Raw genomic sequence first — 20415 nt, forward strand, 5'->3', positions numbered from 1 at the left:
GCTTAAGCCACTTTTAGGACTTTCTAGTCGCTGGGATTTTTAAGGAATAAAATGGGAAATTTTCCCTCGAAAACAGGAAATTTTTTCTTAAAACGGGAATTTTTGAGTCATTTTGAGTCATATTTGAGGAATTTTGAGGAAATTTTGCCGCCGTGATGTCACAAATCCTATATGGCGGACCGACAATCACAATTCACACCCAGAACCCAGTCACCGGAGGAACTTTTATATACTACTTATACTTATACATTTCACTATATATCATTAAAGCACAATATTAATCTTCACCGCTGCTGTGTTCATCGCCTTTAAACTCATACATGGACTTGCTGAACAATGCCTTATGTTGTTTTTCAAATTTGAATTAATGAAAAGTTTCAATGTCTCTTTTTGCATGAAGCAAGCCAATCATCGTCTTCGTGGAAAGTCTATTTCTACGATCCGACAGCAGAAGTTTGCAGGCCGAAAATACCCTCTCGACTGATGCACTTGAGTGTGGCAGAGCTAGAAGATTTTTGACGAAGGTTGTTAATTTTCTGAAAAGAGGATTTTCATCATTACTCTTGCCCAGAAATCTTCTATGCTCAAATTTTTGCAAACACGATTTCAGTCTGCCTTAGTAGACGTCATTCTTTATCCACTTCTTGGAATTCATTTTCAGAATAAGCTGAGGATACTAGGGGAAAATATTTGCGATGGTGGCAATTGATTCGTTAACATTTTCTGGGTTCTTGAAAGGAAATCTCTGATAAATTTGATGAGCTCCTTCAATTAGAAATTCCAGGCATTTTAGCTTGAACTGATGTAAATCTTCTCTATTACAGGATATGGTTTTGGCTGAAACTATAGCAGTAACTTTTGCTCCTAAATAAATATCTAACGAAAGATAGTTTGCAGGATTCCTGTACTGAATTTATTCAACCGTACTACGTGTCAAATAATCTGGTTTTATGTAACAGTCAAGGATGCTTTTATAAAGTGCTGAAATTCTGCTATACAGCAGATATAATTTGGGTTTCTCGCTTTGCATTTCCTTATTAAGGTCTTCGAAGTATGGCAAAATAAACTCTAAAAACTGAAGGTAAATTTTTCAAATCGGATTTCTAAGCAAAGTTAAAATGTTTTGAGCAGCTGGAATTTATTCCGAGAGAGCAGCATCTTGAAAGAACAAAATTAAAGCCTAATACTGCTCTAGTATCCTCTTTACTACAGGGAGTAATGAGAGCCACCGTGTCTGTGCTGGATGAGGTAATTTATGTGGCTCTGTACCAACAAATTCTTGGAATTCGCGAAGCGCTGCAAAACGTTTAGGGCTGCAATGGAAATAGTTGTAGATGTCTCGCGTAAGTTGTTCAACAAAATCAGGCAGTTTCTGGCATGCCTTTGAGGCACAAAGGTGGAACGAATGACAAATGCATTTCATAATAAATATTCCATGTATAATTTCCTTGAGGCGAGAACACAAAGAATTATTAGCTCCTATAATTACATTTGCTCCATCTCCAGCCATCCCCACTAAATCATCCTTTAGTTCAATTCCAGCTTCCTGAAATGATTGGATAACCGTATCAAACAGTACTTCAGATGTAGAACTACCCAGATCAGTGGGGCTGTAAAACTTTTCATGCACTTTAAAGTTATCATCTGCTGTCCTAACTACAATGCAAAATTGCTTTCTTCCAACACTGTCAGAGGCTTCATCAACCAAGATTGAAACTTTGTTAACCTTCAGCTTTTCACACAGATCCTCAAAGGATTTCCACCCAATCACATTTTTGACAAGTGCTGTACATTTTGTACGACTACATGTAATGCCTCTAGCGATAACTGAATCAGGACATATTTTTGGTATGAGTTTAGACAAGTGTGATGCAGCATTAAATGAGATATTGTGCTCAGCTGTGAATGCTGCCATTAGCAACTCGGCACTTTTCACTTTATCTTCATGGCTAGAACTAGTAGCCACGGTCAAAAGTTTATCTATTTTTGGTTGAATCTTAACAGATCGAACAGAGCTCATGTGCTTATTGGTTTTGGAATGTTTTTCGATTTCTGATTTTCCACCCTTTGAATCGGTCTGGCAAGCTTTACACCAAATAAACATTGGCCCTTTATTGCTGCCTGTTAACCAACCCTTAAAAGCAGGTTCATTTTCCCAGGACACTAGATATTTCTGACTGTAGTTTTTTCTTTTCGGGTGGAGTGGGATGTGCCCCCTCTCTTTCGTTGCTGTTGCCACTCATTTTTTATAGGATAAAGCCTGCAGGGGAAAAAATTGTAATATATAATACAGATGATTACATTATTATTATTTAAAAAAAGTAAGTTAGTTGACACAAGAGCATTTACACTTCCTACAACTAAACATTGCAATGATCTACGGAAATATTACAGTTTGTCTTGTACTTTAAATATATTGCAATCAAGAAATAGTATCTGTAATTCAAAGGGAAGGGAATATAACTTTTACGAACTACTGCAAAAATTTTAAGGCTTACTAAAATATTTGCAGGCTATCAAAAATAATTTTAAAATTAGGTGTTTTATTCTGGAAATATAATTCAGTTCTATGACGGAATACTGGTCACTTTTTTTATCATGAGCTATTCACAAGCACAGTAGTAGTAATCTAAAAAAAAATTAAAGCAAATCATAACATTTTAATAACATTAATTTTACTGTTAATTAAAATGAATATATTGTTACTTACCAGATTGAGTTTAGTATTAGAAACAATTAGATCGACACTTCCTCTAGCCACAAAAATTCACTATTCTCTTAAATAGCACCAAATACCTCACTGTATTAATACCAAACACACCTATCCTGAAAGCATTGCTTCAACTGGTCACAAAAAATGTGGCACTTAGCAGTAGCAACCCGCGCGCGCCACTAAAACCGGGAAGGTACAGTATATGGAAGCAAGACATGAAGGGGAATTCCCAAAGTGCAAAGCACGGGAGTGATAATCACATGAAAGAAGGGGAAGCACCTACTGCAGGTAAGTTTGAGAAACCACAAAAATATGTGATAACAATTGACAAATGAAACTTTTTTTTTAACTTTCTACAAAAAATTGCCTTCATTTTTGAACACCCATGTTGTAAAATGGCAATATTTTTAGTTTTCCCTAGAAAAGGCCTTTTTGAAAAAATAATTCCCTAGTTCCCTAGATGACCCGTGAAATCCCCAAATCTGGGGATAAATCCCTAGGGTTGGCAACACTGGATGGACCATAAGCAGTCCGTGATCATAGAGTAAGTTAAGTCCGTGATGATTATTAATAGTAATCGGCTTCCATCTAGGGATGGACGATATGCATTGATGTATTTTAACCGCTCGATGTATAGTAATGATGCATCGTATTGAACCGATGAATTATTAATACTTCAGCATTCAATATATATCGATGTTTTTCATTCTATGCATCGAATACGCAAATTAAAACCAAAACAACAATATGGTCGACCGAGTTTCTGCTGTGTAAAGCTGGAGTCATAATGTCACGACGAACCCGACACGACAACCCCGACACGACAGTCGTAGCTCGACGAAATTCTTCAGTATTATAACTAGTTTTCACAATATCCCGACAATTTCTAGCCTTCGTCGATCTGAGGCCATCGGCAGTATTAAAATCACATAATTTGCATGCGAAAATGACGAAACAAATGCGAAACGTTAGTGCTACCGTCAGAAGGGGTGACTTCGGTCACAGGGGTGACTATGGTCACATAACCTGAAAAAACTAATAATATGAATTTTTCGCAATACAAAATGTATTTTATGTCATTTTTTTCAATAATCATGTGAGTCTAACATACATTAAGGTAAATATATAATATTTCTGCAAATACTGAATAATATTTTCCGTAAAAAAAATTACCCACGATTGTAAATTTTTTTATGATTTTTTGCTATGTTGGCTAAACTGCTCTGGTATCATTTATGAAACAACAAGGACGCTGGTTGATGGTATTTTAGCTGTGTTAGCAACAGCATCCTGCACATGTTGGTAAGTTTTTCGTTAAAAGATATTAGGTACATATTAAAGAAACTAAAATTTATTTTATAAAATTTGGTTATTGTCAAGTATTTTTGGGGTGACATCGGTCACAAAGTTGAAATGACCAATGTCACCCCATGTGGCTTTTTATTGCTTTATTAATCCAATCCATTCATTATCTTGTATGCTAGTAGTCAATTACTTGTTAAATTAATTTATTTATATATGTCATATTAAAAACGTTTGTCGTCCTTTCGGCCCTATGTCCCTTGGTCCCCGTCGAAGATTGCCCTGAGAACTCGTTCAGTTGCCCGCGTAGCTCCAGCCGGAGAGTGATGAGTTCAGGCCTATGTGGCCGGGACCGGAATAAGTGGGACAGGGAAAGGATTTCGGGGAAATTGGAGGTACTGGTAAAGGCGGTAGAAAAAAGTACGTCTTGTCCGTTTCCGTGAGCGGAGTTTATTAACGGAAGCCCTATCGCAGCTTGGCCGACCACGTCCCGAGACGGACGTTTCTCCCAAGCCACGACCCGGACTCCCTAATTACAAACATGATGAAAACGCGGTCTTGTAGGGCGGCTGAAGGCGACCCTGTGATGTGCTCAGCTAACCACGAAACTCGACCGTACGTGACGTGTAACTTCTAGCGGAACGGAGCGAAGCAGGTCTGCTCCGCGCGGCAGCTGGACGGCGACCATAGAATAAAGAGTAGTTATAGAACGGAAACTCCCATACTAAGCTGCCGGGCACTGTTTTTAGCGCCCCTGGCGGCTGGGTGACAAACTAACTATACGAGCGCGGGCCTTTTGAATAACTTTTTGAATAGTTAGTGTTTATAATTGATATTTTGAACTAACGCAACCTTAATATTTCGATTTCTGGTAATCAGAAAAAGAAATATCAAGCTTGTGACAAGTTTGATACCAGTAATTTTTTTTTTATCTATTTCAAATATTATATATTTATTTTAAACTGCACTATTCACCAAATTTTTAACTTCTTAGAGATGCATTTTTTATGCTGGCATTAGACACGCAGTAATTAATAGTACCTATGTAACTTAATTGTAAACACCATATTTAACCTCAAAAATTTAACAATGTTGAAGTATTGCAAGATGCCTATTTAGGTTATGTACATATCAAAACAATTTCTAGCAGACCATTTATAATGTTTCACTTATATTTACATGCAAGTATTGGAATTATTTTTGTTGTATTTTAGGATCATGTACCAATTATTATTTTCAACAATTGTAAAATTAATAATAGTTTACATTTAGCACTATAGATTAAGTTAAATAATCTTTTTAAATTTTCAACACTGAAATTGTTGTCACAGGAGAACTTAACGAAGGAGTGGATCACTGTTTCGTTACTATGGACTCAACTATGTAAAAAAAAATGCATATGAACCAAGCTTACGAGACTAGCTTAGGGCGTGATGTGTCCTGTTTGTGGTGTTAAGACTCAATTCCACCTGCCACTCGTTTTCACAGACCTGAACACTTTCACAACTAAATACATTGAATTATTAATTAATATATGTTTAAAAACTAGTTTAAAAGAAACATATATGTTTTTAAATCTTATTCAAATTTTTTTCCTCAAGCAAAGAAAGTTTTATTCATAATCAAACAAATTAAATAAAAATATATAGTATAAAACCCTCAATTATATATCTACAAAACAAGCTGACTTACTTACATGTATGCCTAGAGTTTTCACAGAAGGGGGGAAAAATAGGAGGGGGGTGCAGTAGTGCACTGCATTGGGCTCTTTGAGGGGCCCAGCTCCTGGTTGTCATGATTTTACTTAATTTGGCCACCAGGAGTTAATTATTTTTATGGCTCAATTTTGGTATAACTGCATATTTTGTGAGTATTTTTTGATTACAGGAAGCTAACCAAGTTTAATTGTTCAAGTGCTTGCAGGCAGGTACACTGAATTACATCTTACATAAGAAATCTTTACTGCAGTGAGTGGCACTGACATACTGTTGTTAAGCATGCTTTATTCAAGACAAAATGTTAGCAGGCTGTCACAATTATATTCTTGATAATTCTACCTGTAAGAGCCTAAACAATAAGCCTTGACACTAATTGACTGATCATGGTGTTCACCCCATCTGTCATATTAAAGCAAAGAGGCATGATGGTTAAGAGATCAAGTAACCTAAGTAACAGGTTGTAATCTGGATTTTTCATGATTGGGAAACATGTTGGATGTTGCTGCAAACCAGTAATTGTTCCCAAATTACTTCTGTTTCCCATCAAATGTGTGCTATCGCTTCTCTATCTCACTATTTCCTCACGCATTCACCTCCAATGACCCTGATACAGATACAATATCAAACCATTACTTGGCTATGCAAACAGTATGTTTGCCCACAAAATAAAGCAATCTGCCCCTCTTTATTGATATTGAATTGCATTTACTATTAGTCACATATGTCAGCAAAAACAACATGGAGCATAAGTATTGCAATCCCCACTACTGTACAAGTAGATTTTGACATGAACAGCGGGTTTATTCACAAGTCTTTAACTAAACAACTATGTTGAATTATAATTGTACACTTACAATATTCTGTTTAAAATAATTAATAAATTACATATAATACACAAAATGTGACAAAATTAAATGAAGCTGATAAAGGCCAGGCTAGATTCGCAATAGCACGCAAACAGCACACAGATAGCACACACACACAGAGATAGCACAGAGCTTGATGCTACATTCACGCACAACACAACACAAAAGAATACCAGAAGCATTCAAAAAAGCTTCATTTTAAGAAATAATGTACATAGCTTGACGCCACCGTCAGTGCTCCCTCTGAGAGCACAGGCCATTATGTGTCCTCAACACCTGATCAGTGCCGTGCCTCGAAAGCGCCCGTGCGTGCAACGTAGTGCAGTGCCCCGAACGGCGTGACGTCAGTCACGGCCTCCTACGTGTGCAAAGCGCCCGGCCGGGTGTGGCACTGCGCAACTAAATAATTTGTTCATGCATTCGATAAAACAAACAAAAACTAATACTTGTAAAATAACTAATAATTAATGTTAAATTAATAATCATTTTGTAAACTAGTATCATTCACAAAACTGGCCGAAATCATCTTCCCGCGCTCCGCAGTTTCCCGCGGAATTTCCCCCCTCCCTGGCCACGGTGGCCAGGGAGGTTAGTCAGTCGTCATCGGTGACTCGCCAGGGCCGGCAGCCCCGCGCACGGGAAGCACTCACCTTTCGCGCCAATTCATCATTAACTACAATAGGTAATTATAGTCAAACCGTTTGAACATCTTCCCGGTCGGCCCTAACCGGCCGTATGAGATTTCATACGGTCTTTAAATATAATGTGTGGCTCGCCACCGAGCCTTTCTTGTGATACGTAAGTTAAATAGGCGACCCGCCGTGGCGCCTGCACCTCACGCTATCAAAAACCCCACGGGGAATTAGTTCATCGCCCACGCGGGGCGGCACTGCTCCAAACGCGAGAATAAGTTTACGGACGATTCATCAACTGGGACGTGCGACGGTCACGGACGTGATATCCCGCCGGATTCCGCCGTGCCCGTACCCAGCATATCGTGGCCCTCGCCACCACGCAGAGTAGCCGCCATTGTGTGACCACCTGAGTCGGACACCCGGACCTGGTCCGAACCCGGGACTAGCCCTAGTGACTTTAGTGTATTGTTTCTGTGTTTAGTAACTTTGTGTAACCCGCCGTAAGCGTACTTCATATCACGCCCCACCCAGACTCTCTCGGGCGCAGAACCAGGCTTGCCGCTCACCTGAGCATTCATCTCGCCACTCGCCGGGTAACTACCCCTCTTAATGTACTAGCCGCCGGGCTACTGAGCGACCGTAACGAGTACCGCCAAGAGAGGGTGGTGTAGGTTGAGCATAGGTCGACGATGAAGCGGCCAGTCGTGTGAGAGTGTCAAGTGTAACATGTGCGACGTAATAAACCAGTTAAAAGTACGTGTGTGGTTTTCTAATACGGCGTCCTGGGAGGCCATAACAGCCCGGGGAGCCCTTTGCCGACGCGTCCCTGCCTGCAGCCACGAGGCCAGGAACCCCGCCCTTGAGATCAAAATTAATGAAAACATTTCTAATTCACGAAAATTCAAAACAGGCAGCGGGGACGGCGTCAAATTGGCGCCCAACTTGTGTGGCTATAACATCATCAAACTCATTCGACAAACAAGCCAAGAAAACGAGACATAAAAATTAGCAGACAAAGGGCTCGAGTAGGGATAGGGTAACAGCGCGCAGCGTGGCAACACCGCGCGACGGAGCGGCGCTGCGCCAGCCAGACAACCTCAACCTCCTCCGCTATCCACCCCGTGCAACACCCCTCCCCTCCTCCGCTCGGTACCACCCCTCAACCTGCACGTCACTCCGCTCACCACCCCTCCCAATCATGCTCCACCCCTAGGCCAGCTGTGAGGGTTGACGTCACACGGCCGCGCCACCACGGAATCGGGACAGCGACGTCACGACCCGTCGCCCGGGCCGTCCTGCCACGGTGCGATGCAGACTGACGTCACGATTGTCATGGGGGAGTGGTGGAATACGGTCTTCTTGACAAGTGGGGCAGAAGTAACCGCGAGTACAGAAGCGCAGACCACACGGGAAGGCGGCGCGCGGGACGCAATGGCCCAGGTCAAAAGGGGGGTCAGGGTCGCATCGGCGCGACGCTGCCACGCCGTGGGGTGCCACCGCCAGCTCGACGAGATAGCCTACTGTTACCAGTGCGGCACCACTAGACACTGCACATGCACGGAAGCTAGGGAATTCCTGAACTTTCGCGATGACCTATTCATGTGCACGACTTGCGAGGGCAAAGTGAACTCGCCCGCACCTGTGACCGTCGTGAGCGAAACCCGACGGGACAACATCCGGGTCAAGCTGCCAGAATTCTCCGGGCACACATATGAAGACCCAGAGAAATTCACACGGGCGTGCCAGAACCGCCTGGCCAGGTACTGCGTCTCTAAGGAAGAGTGGACGGAACGCATCACGGAGCAGCTTAGGGGGCCAGCAATGGACTGGTGGTCCATGACGGGCGAATACGGCGTGGAGTGGGAGGACTTTGCGCCACGCCTGGAAGCCCGGTTCAATGCCACCCGCGCACGCGCCCAGTGCCAGCGTGCCCTGTTCTGTGAACCGCAAAGAGCAGACGAGGACGTGGAAACCTTCATCCGGTCCAAGGTGAGGCTACACCGACGTCTAGACGCCAACGGGCCGGTCAATGCGGCGCTTGACGTGACGGTAGAGCTAATGAAGAGGGAGCTGCGCCCGCACCTGCGGGGGGCAGTGAACAGGGAGCTCGAGGACTTCGTCCAGCTGGCGAAAGATATCGAGCGGGACCTACGCCTGTCACCGCGCCCGCGGGGCACCGCAGCCCGCCGTCGAGGGGCGTCCCCGTCACCCACGACGGCCCCGGAAGATGCTTGGGCGGTAGTACCGTACGTGAACCCCCCTTCCCCTTCCGGCACCACCCGCCGGGGGGGCGAGGCGAGGGAGAGAGGAGCCACGACACAACCTGCCACGCTCTCGGCCAACACCGCCACACCGCGGGCCGCGCGCGCTAACCTGCGGGCCGATGGACAGCGAGACCGGCCCCGACGGTGCCATTACTGCAGGGAGGAGGCCTACCACTGGCACGAGGTGTGCCCCACCCGGGCCGCGCTATGGCAGGACCGCCGGTCCGGCGCAACGCAGTCAGGAAACGCCCGCTAGGGAACAGGACACCGGCCGGCTACTGTTCCTGGATCATGGCCAGCGCATCAACCATGAGGCCAGCCCGCACAGCAACATCGCCGCTCGTCAGACCAGGCGGTGGTGTCCCCCAACACCCGTCAGCACCCCGCACCGGGTCGTCGGCAAGCGGTGCCGCGTCACTGGTGCCCCCGACGCACCTGGCACCACCTGCGGGTTCTGACCGGGCACCATCGCCACCCGTCAGACCAGGCGGTGGTGTCCCCCAGCACCCGTCAACGTCCCGCACTGGGTCGTCAGCGAGCGGCGCCGCGTCACTGGTGCCCCCGACGCACCCGGCACCACCTGCGGGGCCTGACCGGGCACCATCGCCGCCCGTCAGACCAGGCAGTGGTGTCCCCCAGCACCCATCAGCACCCCGCACTGGGTCGTCGGCGAGCGGCGGCGCGTCACTGGCGCCCCTGACGCACTCGGCACCACCTGCGGGGCCTAACCGGGCACCATCGCCACCCGTCAGACCAGGCGGTGGTGTCCCCCAGCACCCGTCAACACCCCGCACCGGGTCGTCGGCGAGCGGCGCCGCGTCACTGGTGCCCCCGACGCACCCGGCACAACCTGCGGGGCCTGACCGGTCACCATCGCCGCGGCTGGGGCGAGCGGGAAACAACACGGACAAGCTGATGCGGGTGCCCATTCTGCTGAATGGCCAGCCCGTTCACGCCCTGGTGGACACCGCGGCAAGCCACACCTACGTCGCGGCCCACTTGGTGCCCGAGGCAGACCTGGAGCAGCAGGAGGGAGGCGTCCAGCTGGCCACCTGGGGAGCTAGTGCGCTCACGACGGGGCGCACCCAGGTAAGGATCGCCGTCAGGGATATGTGTAGTTGGACAACAGCCCTGGTGGTGCCGGAGCTGAGGGACGATCTGATCCTGGGACTACCGTGGCTCATACAGGAGGACGCCGCCATCGACGTAGGTGAGGGTAGAATACACGTCGGGCGTCAGAGGCGGAGGACGCTCTACAGCGTCAACCAGAGGGGGACAGCCCCGCCAACCCCCGCCATCACCCTAGCGGACCTGCAGAATCAGGTGCCCCCTGAGTACAGGAACATGTTCAACGAGGTACTGGCCCAACAAGCGCAGATGTTCACTGCCGCGGACATGCTGCGGTGGACCACAGTCACCCAACCCACCATCCCGACACGACCCCGCGAGCCCCGCTTTGTCAAGCCCTTCGGTTTTGGACCAAGGGAGCGAGAGGCGATTCAAACCCAGATCGCGGAGATTTTGCGGGACGGGGTAATCGAACCGAGTGAGTCGCCATACAATTGCTTGGTAGTGATGGCCAAGAAGAAGGATGGCTCAGTCCGGTTCTGCGTAAACTTCAAGCCCATTAATGCAGTCACCATCCCCGCCCCTCCACCGATCATCAACATCACCAATGCCCTAGCCGGGTTGGGGGAGGCAGGCATATTCACCTCACTGGACCTCAAGTCAGGGTACTGGCAGGTACCCGTCTGCCCTGAGGATTAGCCGAAGACGGCCTTCACCGCGCCCGACGGCCGCAGGTTACAGTTCTGCGCCATGCCGTTCGGGCTGATGGACGCCCCCGCGACCTTTAAGACCATGATGGTGAGCATCCTGGACGGGTTCGTGGGAAAGTATGCCACGGCCTACCTGAATGACGTCATCATCTGGTCGCGAATGTGGGAGGACCATGTGCACCACCTCGCCATGGTCCTCGAACGGCTGGCCCACCAAGGCCTGACCTGCGCGCCCCACAAGTGCCATGTTGGCGGGGTGGAGCTAGCCTATCTGGGGCACATGGCAAGCACGGATGGGTGCCGGCCTCTGCCAGACCAGCTCGATCTGATTGAGTCCAAGCCTCCCCCACGTACCCGGAAGCAGTTTCAACAGCTGGTGGGGCTGCTGAACTGGCTCAGGAGCTTCATACCCAATTTCGCCATTGTCACTGCCCCCCTGATGAGCCGTGGTGGCTACTAGACCTGAATCTGAGCACGTCAACGTTCCGAGTAGTCATTGAGGAACCGGCGGCCGAATCGGGGGATGAGGAGATAGCTGATAGGAGGTATCCACGCCGGAGGCGGCGTCTAGTACGACCCACATGCTGTTAGGGAGAGCCGTCGGCAGTGGGAAAAAGAGACGGGGCAGCTGGACCGCAGGCTAAGGCAGTCAGGAGCACGGGGCACCTAGACGAACAGGCCGACACAGAAACGGTCCGACCCCGTAGGGACCGGCAGACCCCTTCGCACCTGGATGACTACATCACTAGCAACCAGGCCGACAGGGAGACAAGTAGCAACAGGGAGGCCGGGGTCCCCACTCGTGCCCACCTGCCCGAAACTGAGCCCCCAGGTCCCCGCGGCCGACTAGGTCGCACTCGCCATGCCCCAACCCACCTCCGGGACTACTTTTTGGGGACAATCACGTCACTCACCGGGGGCACATATCCAGGAGCTCCCAGCATCCACAAGGGGGGGGGGGGACCACCCTAGGGACCCAACATCGCCCGGGACACGGTACAGCCCACCACAAGGGGGACCCCTATTCACCTGGAGGGACCACACCTCACCCCAGTACACTACTCACAACTTAATCATACCCGTGTGCGAACCAGTGCAACGTCAGAGTGCTGCGATCCACCGTGTGTAGAGGTGTTGAGGCACAGAACGGCCTCGTCGAGGAAGGGGCATTTGACGCCGCCGTCAGTGCTCCCTCTGAGATTACAGGCCGTTATGTGTCCTCAACACCTGATCAGTGCCATGCCTCGAAAGCGCCCGTGCGTGCAACGTAGTGCAGTGCCCTGAACGGCATGACGTCAGTCACGGCCTCCTACGTGTGCAAAGCGCCCGGCCGGGTGTGGCACTGCGCAACTAAATAATTTGTTCATGCATTCGATAAAACAAACAAAAACTAATACTTGTAAAATAACTAATAATTAATGTTAAATTAATAATCATTTTGTAAACTAGTATCATTCACAAAACTGGCCGAAATCATCTTCCCGCGCTCCGCAGTTTCCCGCGGAATTTCCCCCCTCCCTGGCCACGGTGGCCAGGGAGGTTAGTCAGTCGTCATCGGTGACTCGCCAGGGCCGGCAGCCCCGCGCACGGGAAGCACTCACCTTTCGCGCCAATTCATCATTAACTACAATAGGTAATTATAGTCAAACCGTTTGAACATCTTCCCGGTCGGCCCTAACCGGCCGTATGAGATTTCGTACGGTCTTTAAATATAATGTGTGGCTCGCCACCGAGCCTTTCTTGTGATACGTAAGTTAAATAGGCGACCCGCCGTGGCGCCTGCACCTCACGCTATCAAAAACCCCACGGGGAATTAGTTCATCGCCCACGCGGGGCGGCACTGCGCCAAACGCGAGAATAAGTTTACGGACGATTCATCAACTGGGACGTGCGACGGTCACGGACGTGATATCCCGCCGGATTCCGCCGTGCCCGTACCCAGCATATCGTGGCCCTCGCCACCACGCAGAGTAGCCGCCATTGTGTGACCACCTGAGTCGGACACCCGGACCTGGTCCGAACCCGGGACTAGCCCTAGTGACTTTAGTGTATTGTTTCTGTGTTTAGTAACTTTGTGTAACCCGCCGTAAGCGTACTTCATATCACGCCCCACCCAGACTCTCTCGGGCGCAGAACCAGGCTTGCCGCTCACCTGAGCATTCATCTCGCCACTCGCCGGGTAACTACCCCTCTTAATGTACTAGCCGCCGGGCTACTGAGCGACCGTAACGAGTACCGCCAAGAGAGGGTGGTGTAGGTTGAGCATAGGTCGACGATGAAGCGGCCAGTCGTGTGAGAGTGTCAAGTGTAACATGTGCGACGTAATAAACCAGTTAAAAGTACGTGTGTGTTTTTTCTAATACGGCGTCCTGGGAGACCATAACAGCCCGGGGAGCCCTTTGCCGACGCGTCCCTGCCTGCAGCCACGAGGCCAGGAACCCCGCCCTTGAGATCAAAATTAATAAAAACATTTCTAATTCACGTAAATTCAAAACAGGCAGCGGGGACGGCGTCAAGCTTAAAACCAGAAATAGATATTTAATTGATGTCAGTTATAAATGACTATGTAAATCATATATGAGTTTTGAAAATGTAAGTGTAAGTTTTTTTAATAGATTACTCTTGTGTGCAAGGACACAATCTTTTGATAAGTATAAAAAATTTTTAGAACAATGGCTCATATCCAATCCTTTATACTCACTAGACGAATGGAACAATTTAAATTTTAATGATCTTAAGTTTGTGTAAATTTATATTATTGGTAAGATGTTTTTCTTTAAACTAAAAAATGTGTATTTATATATTATTATTATGTATTTTCAATGACAATGTCTATTGCACCCTGTGTCTAATGACAATAAATATTATCAATTATCAATCATCAATTATCATATATCAAATCCGGCTTCTTTAACACATTCATACATGGACTTCCAAGCATTTAATATAGCTTCTTCATTTTTGTATCCTGCGGATCCCCTATCATACAAAATATTTTTACTTTCTATTACAGCTATAAAATAGCTATCAATTGTGCATTCCATTTTTATGTTATCGTGTGTTTGAAAACAATAACAAACCACTCAAGTCAACAGCACCAATACTTTCGTGACAAGTGTTCTTTTATATGTCCACTAGAGTAGTAGGTACTTAAACTGTTTGCTGATTGGCTACCCCTAGGGTCGCGCACAGAAAATAACCTAAAAGTTAAAACCTAATGAACTTTCTGTGCGCCGATCCTGTGCTATTTTCCTGTGCGCGTGCTATTTGCCAATGTGGCAGCTCATTTCTAATAGTGTATGTTGAACTTCTGTGCGTCTGTGCTGTTTGCGTGCTATTGCGAATGTAGCCCAGCCTTAATAAAATTATTTTTGTAATTACTTTGGTAGTAGAGAAAACCCGGCAAATCGTTGGAGAAGATAAGTGTGCTTTTAATTCTCTTTTCACATAATCCATACATGGCTGAGGCTTGCACATTGAATCCTCTAATACATAATAATAAATTATGTGCTATTAAAAATAAAACCAAGCCTACTTAGTAGTCAAAACTGACTTCTTATAAGGTGAAACGTACCTACATTCCCAGTAGAAGAGTTTTAAATAATGTAAGCCTGAAAACTTGATTTACAAAAAATAATTAAAAATAGCAACTAACATGTTTTTACCACGTACATACATACTTCAGGTAAAACTTAATAAAAGGTTTTTTTTTTCATTATCAAGCAAGCAACGGTAGCTAAGAAGTATAAGGTAAATGTTAATTATGTTCATATAACCTGCATCACATAAAATAATATACAACTTGCCGTCGTCCGGGGTCTCGGGCTCGAGTCCCGGTGTGGCTCCTAGTGGGAAAAGGCGGCTCTTGATACGTATTGTCCGGGTGGGCGCCAGACTAGCTCGGCTCTAGTCGTGAATTTGGGGTCGTGGATGTATGTGCCCCTGCGTGGCCCACTAGGGCCGGCGGCGGTGTTGCGTGAGATGATGTTTAAATAAGAGACGTGGAGTTGAGGTGGCGGTGTCGTACCTTTTATTCATAGGAGCGAGTCGTACACAATACAACACTCTACAGAGGTCCCCGGGGGGGGGGGGGTTTACTCGTTATTCCGTGGCGCCATATTGTTTGTGTTCCGCGTTACGTGGGCCTCGGACGCTGTTACGTCTCATACGTCTCACTGGTTACGCGGGTAACGTAATTTCGTAACACAAAGGCGGGACACAAAAGTACACTGAATTAAGGGGGTACGCACAAGTTACGTGGCACTTGTTACTCGGGTAACGTAAGTTAGTAATACAAAATACGGGACACAAAACACACTGAATTAAGGGGGTGCGCACAAGTTACCTGGCACTCGTTACTCGGGTAACGTAAGTTAGTAATACAAAATACGGGACACAAAAAAACACTGAATTAAGGGGGCGCGTACAAGTTACGTGGCACTCGTTACTCGGGTAACGTAAGTTAGTAATACAAAATCCGAGAAACAAAATACACTGAATTAAGGGGTGGACGGTTGGAGACGGCCAACCCCGTATACGAATGTCTCTGCGCGGGTGTTGTGCCCACTGTGGTGAAACACGCACCGCAATTAAGTTTGTCCAAGCTCCCTTGCGGGTTTGTGGTCAGCGCCGTGCGCGTGACCTTAAGTAAAGTTCTGTGAGTTGCGGGAGGCGGCCCGTGCCGTATACTGAAGATCAACCCCGCTGACCAGGTGTGGTGCGGGGTGTCTTTAAACTGATGCGGTCGGACTAGGTCCTGGACCGAAAAGGGGGACCGGGTACTCACGGAGAGGTTAAGTAAAAAAAGGGGGTTCTGTTAATTAGTGACTATATTTACCGGACGTTACTTTCGATGAAGACAAAGGCTGTTGCCCCTCCGTGGGACGTAGGTCCGCCCCGGTCCGTGAGCTGTGCTGAACTGCCGAACTGGCATGGCGTCCGAGGGAGGCTCGGCCTCTCTTGCGCCAGGTTTGACCTCATTACGCTAGACTCTAAATGGGTGTGTCTGGAAGAGACTTTATTGTCGCTAAAATCCTAATTTAATGTTCCAGGAGGAATGGGTACGGTTCTTCTCTTGTCTACTCAGGTTTTCGCGGGTTTGCCTTTAATCGCTGTTCGGCTCGCCTGACTCGGGTGGGCCATGGCCAGGGGTGTGTTCCGTTAGCGGGAGCGTATACTGGCGGGTGCAGGTCGGGCTCTGGGGTGGTCGTCGGCCGGACGACGTCAAACTTATTTACATAATGCTACAACAACATAACCGATAACCTTTACAAACTTACAAAATAATAAATTGTTATTTCAACTGTTTAGTAAAGGGGAAAGGTTTTTATCTTGGGTTGTTATACAATGTAAGAACTCATACAACATAACATTATCAATTAAAACAATTTTACACAGTATAAGTATTTGTGATTCAAATATTATTTTTATTGAACAATTAAAAGCAATGTAGGTATCGTACTCATAAAAAAATCATGGCTTTCAAAATTTTTAGGGTTTTTCTCACTGTTAAATATTTAAGCCACTCTAGCACTATAGAAACCAGCCAATTGACATTTCAAATAAGTATGATAAATACTGGTCAAATTTATATAGAATGTTTTCCTTGAACTGGTGAAAGAACTCGTAATTTGTCACATTGTGGAACACAGCAATCATATCAACAAAATCTGTTACTGTATGTTCATATTTTGGCAAATTTATAAAACCATTTGGACAGCAAATGGTACCCTTTACCAGTCTGTTTGTATAGGGCCAATGCAGCCACTTTTTCTTTCACTTTGAATCTTCTTCCCTGTGGTCGTAATGATTGAGTCCTCATTTGGCACTGTATAAAGTCAGATGAGATCTGTAACCACAAAAATACATAGATTAAAAAATTTAAATAAAAAATTAATTGAATACAGAATAACAATACATAGAGTTTGACGTCGTCTGGCCGACGACCACCCCAGAGCCCGACCTGCACCCGCCAGTATACGCTCCCGCTAACGGAACACACCCCTGGCCATGGCCCACCCGAGTCAGGCGACCCGAACAGCAATCAAAGACAAAGCCGCGGAAACCTGAGTAGACAAGAGAAAAACCGTACCCATTCCTCCTAAAACATTAAATTAGGATTTTAGCGACAATAAAATCTCTTCCAGACACACCCGTTTGGAGTCTAGCGTAATGAGGTCACGCCTGGCGCGAGAGAGGCCGAGCCTCCCTCAGATGCCATGCCAGTTCGGCAGTTCAGCGCAGCTCATGGACCGGGGCGGACCTACGTCCCACGGAGAAGCAACATCCTTTGTCTACATTGAAAGTAACGTCCGGTAACTATAGCCACTAATTAACCAAACCCCTTTTATTACTTAACCTCTCCGTGAGTACCCGGTCCCTTTTTTCGGTCCCGGACCTAATCCGGCCGCATCAACTTAAGGACACCCCGCACCACACTTGGTCAACGGGGCTGCTCTTCAGCATACGGCACGGGCCGTCTCCCGCAACGTACAGAACTTTGTTTAAGGTCACGCGCACGGCGCTGACCACAAACCCGCAAGGGAACTTGGACAAACTTAATTGCGGTGCGTGTTTCACCACAGTGGGCACAACACCCGCGCCGAGACATTTGCATACGGGATTGGCCGTCTCCAATCGCCCGCCCCTTAATTCAGTGTATTTTTGTATCCCGTATTTTGTACTGCTAACTTACGTTACCCGAGTAACGAGTGCCACGTAACTTGTGCGCGCCCCCTTAATCCAGTGTATTTTTGTATCCCGTGTTTTGTATTGCTAACGTACGTTACCCGAATAACGAGTGCCACGTAACTTGTGCGCACCACCTTAATTCAGTGTATTTTTGTATCCCGTATTTTGTATTGCTAACTTACGTTACCCGAGTAACGAGTGCCACGTAACCTGTACGCGCCCCCTTAATTCAGTGTATTTTGTGTCCCGCCTTTGTGTTACGAAATTACGTTACCTACGTACCCAGTGAGACGTCTGAGACATAACAGCATCCGAGGCCACGTAACGCGGAACACAAACAATAAGGCGCCACGGAATAAAAAGTAAAACCCCCCCGGGGACCTCTGTAGAGTGTTGTATTGTGTACGACTCGCTCCTCTGAATAAAAGGTACGACACCACCACCTCAACTCCACGTCTCTTATTTAAAATCATCTCACGCAACACCGCCGCCGGCCCTAGTGGGCCACGCAGGGGCACATACATCCACGACCCCAAATTCACGACTATAAACGAGCTAGTCTGGCGCCCACCCGGACAACACAGATCAAGAACCGCCTTTTCCCACTAGGAGCCACACCGGGACTCGAGCCCGAGACCCCGGACGACGGCAAGCTTACAAAATATTCAGTAGTTGTGAAGTTATGGTGTTAAAAATAACATTACAAATTATAAAAAAAATTTGCCCTTCCTATTTACTTTATACATTTTTAATTGAACATAAGCACCATAATGTTTTATTTCATAATATATATATTTAAATAATTAATGAAACAACAAACACTGCAGGTAGACAAGTGTAACCTGTGATAATTCCGCTGGAGCACTCCCGAATGCACATAATTAAACATATGTAATTAACCGAAAAGAAGAATTTTAAAAGACTTTTGTGATATAACTAAGAAACAGGCAGACAATAGAGCTAACCACACTCCAGTTATAACTTCATGAATCTAAGTCAAGGCCTAAAAAATTTAACAGTATGTAGCTTAATAAATATATTATCAATATTTTGTAAACCCAAAATAAAATAAAATAAAGTTATAAAATTAATTTATATGTTTGACCAACAATTTAAATTCAATTAAAACTATTTAGGAGACATTATGGGGATTTAAAGAAGTGTATTAAGCAGGAAAACATTATATGCAAGAATCTTGAAATGTAATTCACAAAGTATTTTTATATTTATCTTATTTATATTAAATCCCATATCAAACTTCTTAATAACGAGTACAACTAACTACAAAAATAAACAGCACATACCTGGCAAGTTCCTGTTTGGAACTGCAAACGGAATTAACTTGTTTGATCCGATGTGCATTCTGCAGTCGTTACTGAAATGTATATCACACACCCGTTTATTGTGTAAAGACACGGCGTCGCACTGTAACCAGTCAGTGCAGTTCATTCTTGCGAGCCAAACTTCGGTCAAACGATTATCGGACACAGGTATCCTGTGTTTCGTTCCAGTCATTGACCACATCCAAGCCCACAACACGCAATTCGCGACATTGTTAAGTTATAAAAATAACTGATTATTAGTTCGTTCCAATAAACTAATCTGGAAAACTATTAATCCCTTTAACAAAAATTTATAAAACACTGTTGACCAACTAATCATCGTCACACCATTCGAAAATGAATGTTTGTTTACATTTTTCCGCTTTTTGGCGCGATTATAAAATGCTTGTGCTGCCCCTAACGGCTGGGTGAAGAAGTAAAGATAGTTCCCAAGGTCCCCTATAAGAGTTACCAGGGCCTGACGGCGACTGACACTCCGCCCGCCCACACGGGCCGTGGAGGAGGGGAAGGGGAAGCAGGCCGGCGCGGGAGGACACGAGCTCGCGGCGGGCCAGGCTGCGGATCTTTACATTGACACAGACACTGCAATCATATTACATACATAAAAATACAAATACAAATGAATTACAAATACATAACATGATACAAATACGTGGCCGTCCGTGAGAGGTCCAGGGCGCACGCGGGTGCGTCCCTGATCAACACTGATCTACACTGAGCTGCACCACTAAAGCAAGAGAGGGCGCTGACGAGGCATAACGGCCTGAAGGAGCCGGAGAGACACTTGGGTCGACGTCAAGTTATTTCCTATTAAATTTGCGAAAGATAATATTACACAAATGCCAAAATCACAACAATCAAAAACTTAACAGAATTACTATATGCAACTGCACTCTAATGAGCAAGTTAAATGATATCGTGCAGAATCGATGTATCTTTTGCCATCACTAGAGATGCTAGTTTTGGGAATTTGATAAACCTACTTACCCACCGTATTTGTAAAGGCAAGTGGATAATTTCCAGACCACATTGTTTCTGTGTGAGTTAACCTATAATGTGTGTTTATTTTATGTTTCAGGTAACAACATGCCCCGAAATTACTACAG

Source organism: Bacillus rossius, chromosome 3 (genome assembly GCF_032445375.1).
Source record: "Bacillus rossius redtenbacheri isolate Brsri chromosome 3, Brsri_v3, whole genome shotgun sequence".
Lineage (NCBI taxonomy): Eukaryota > Metazoa > Arthropoda > Insecta > Phasmatodea > Bacillidae > Bacillus > Bacillus rossius.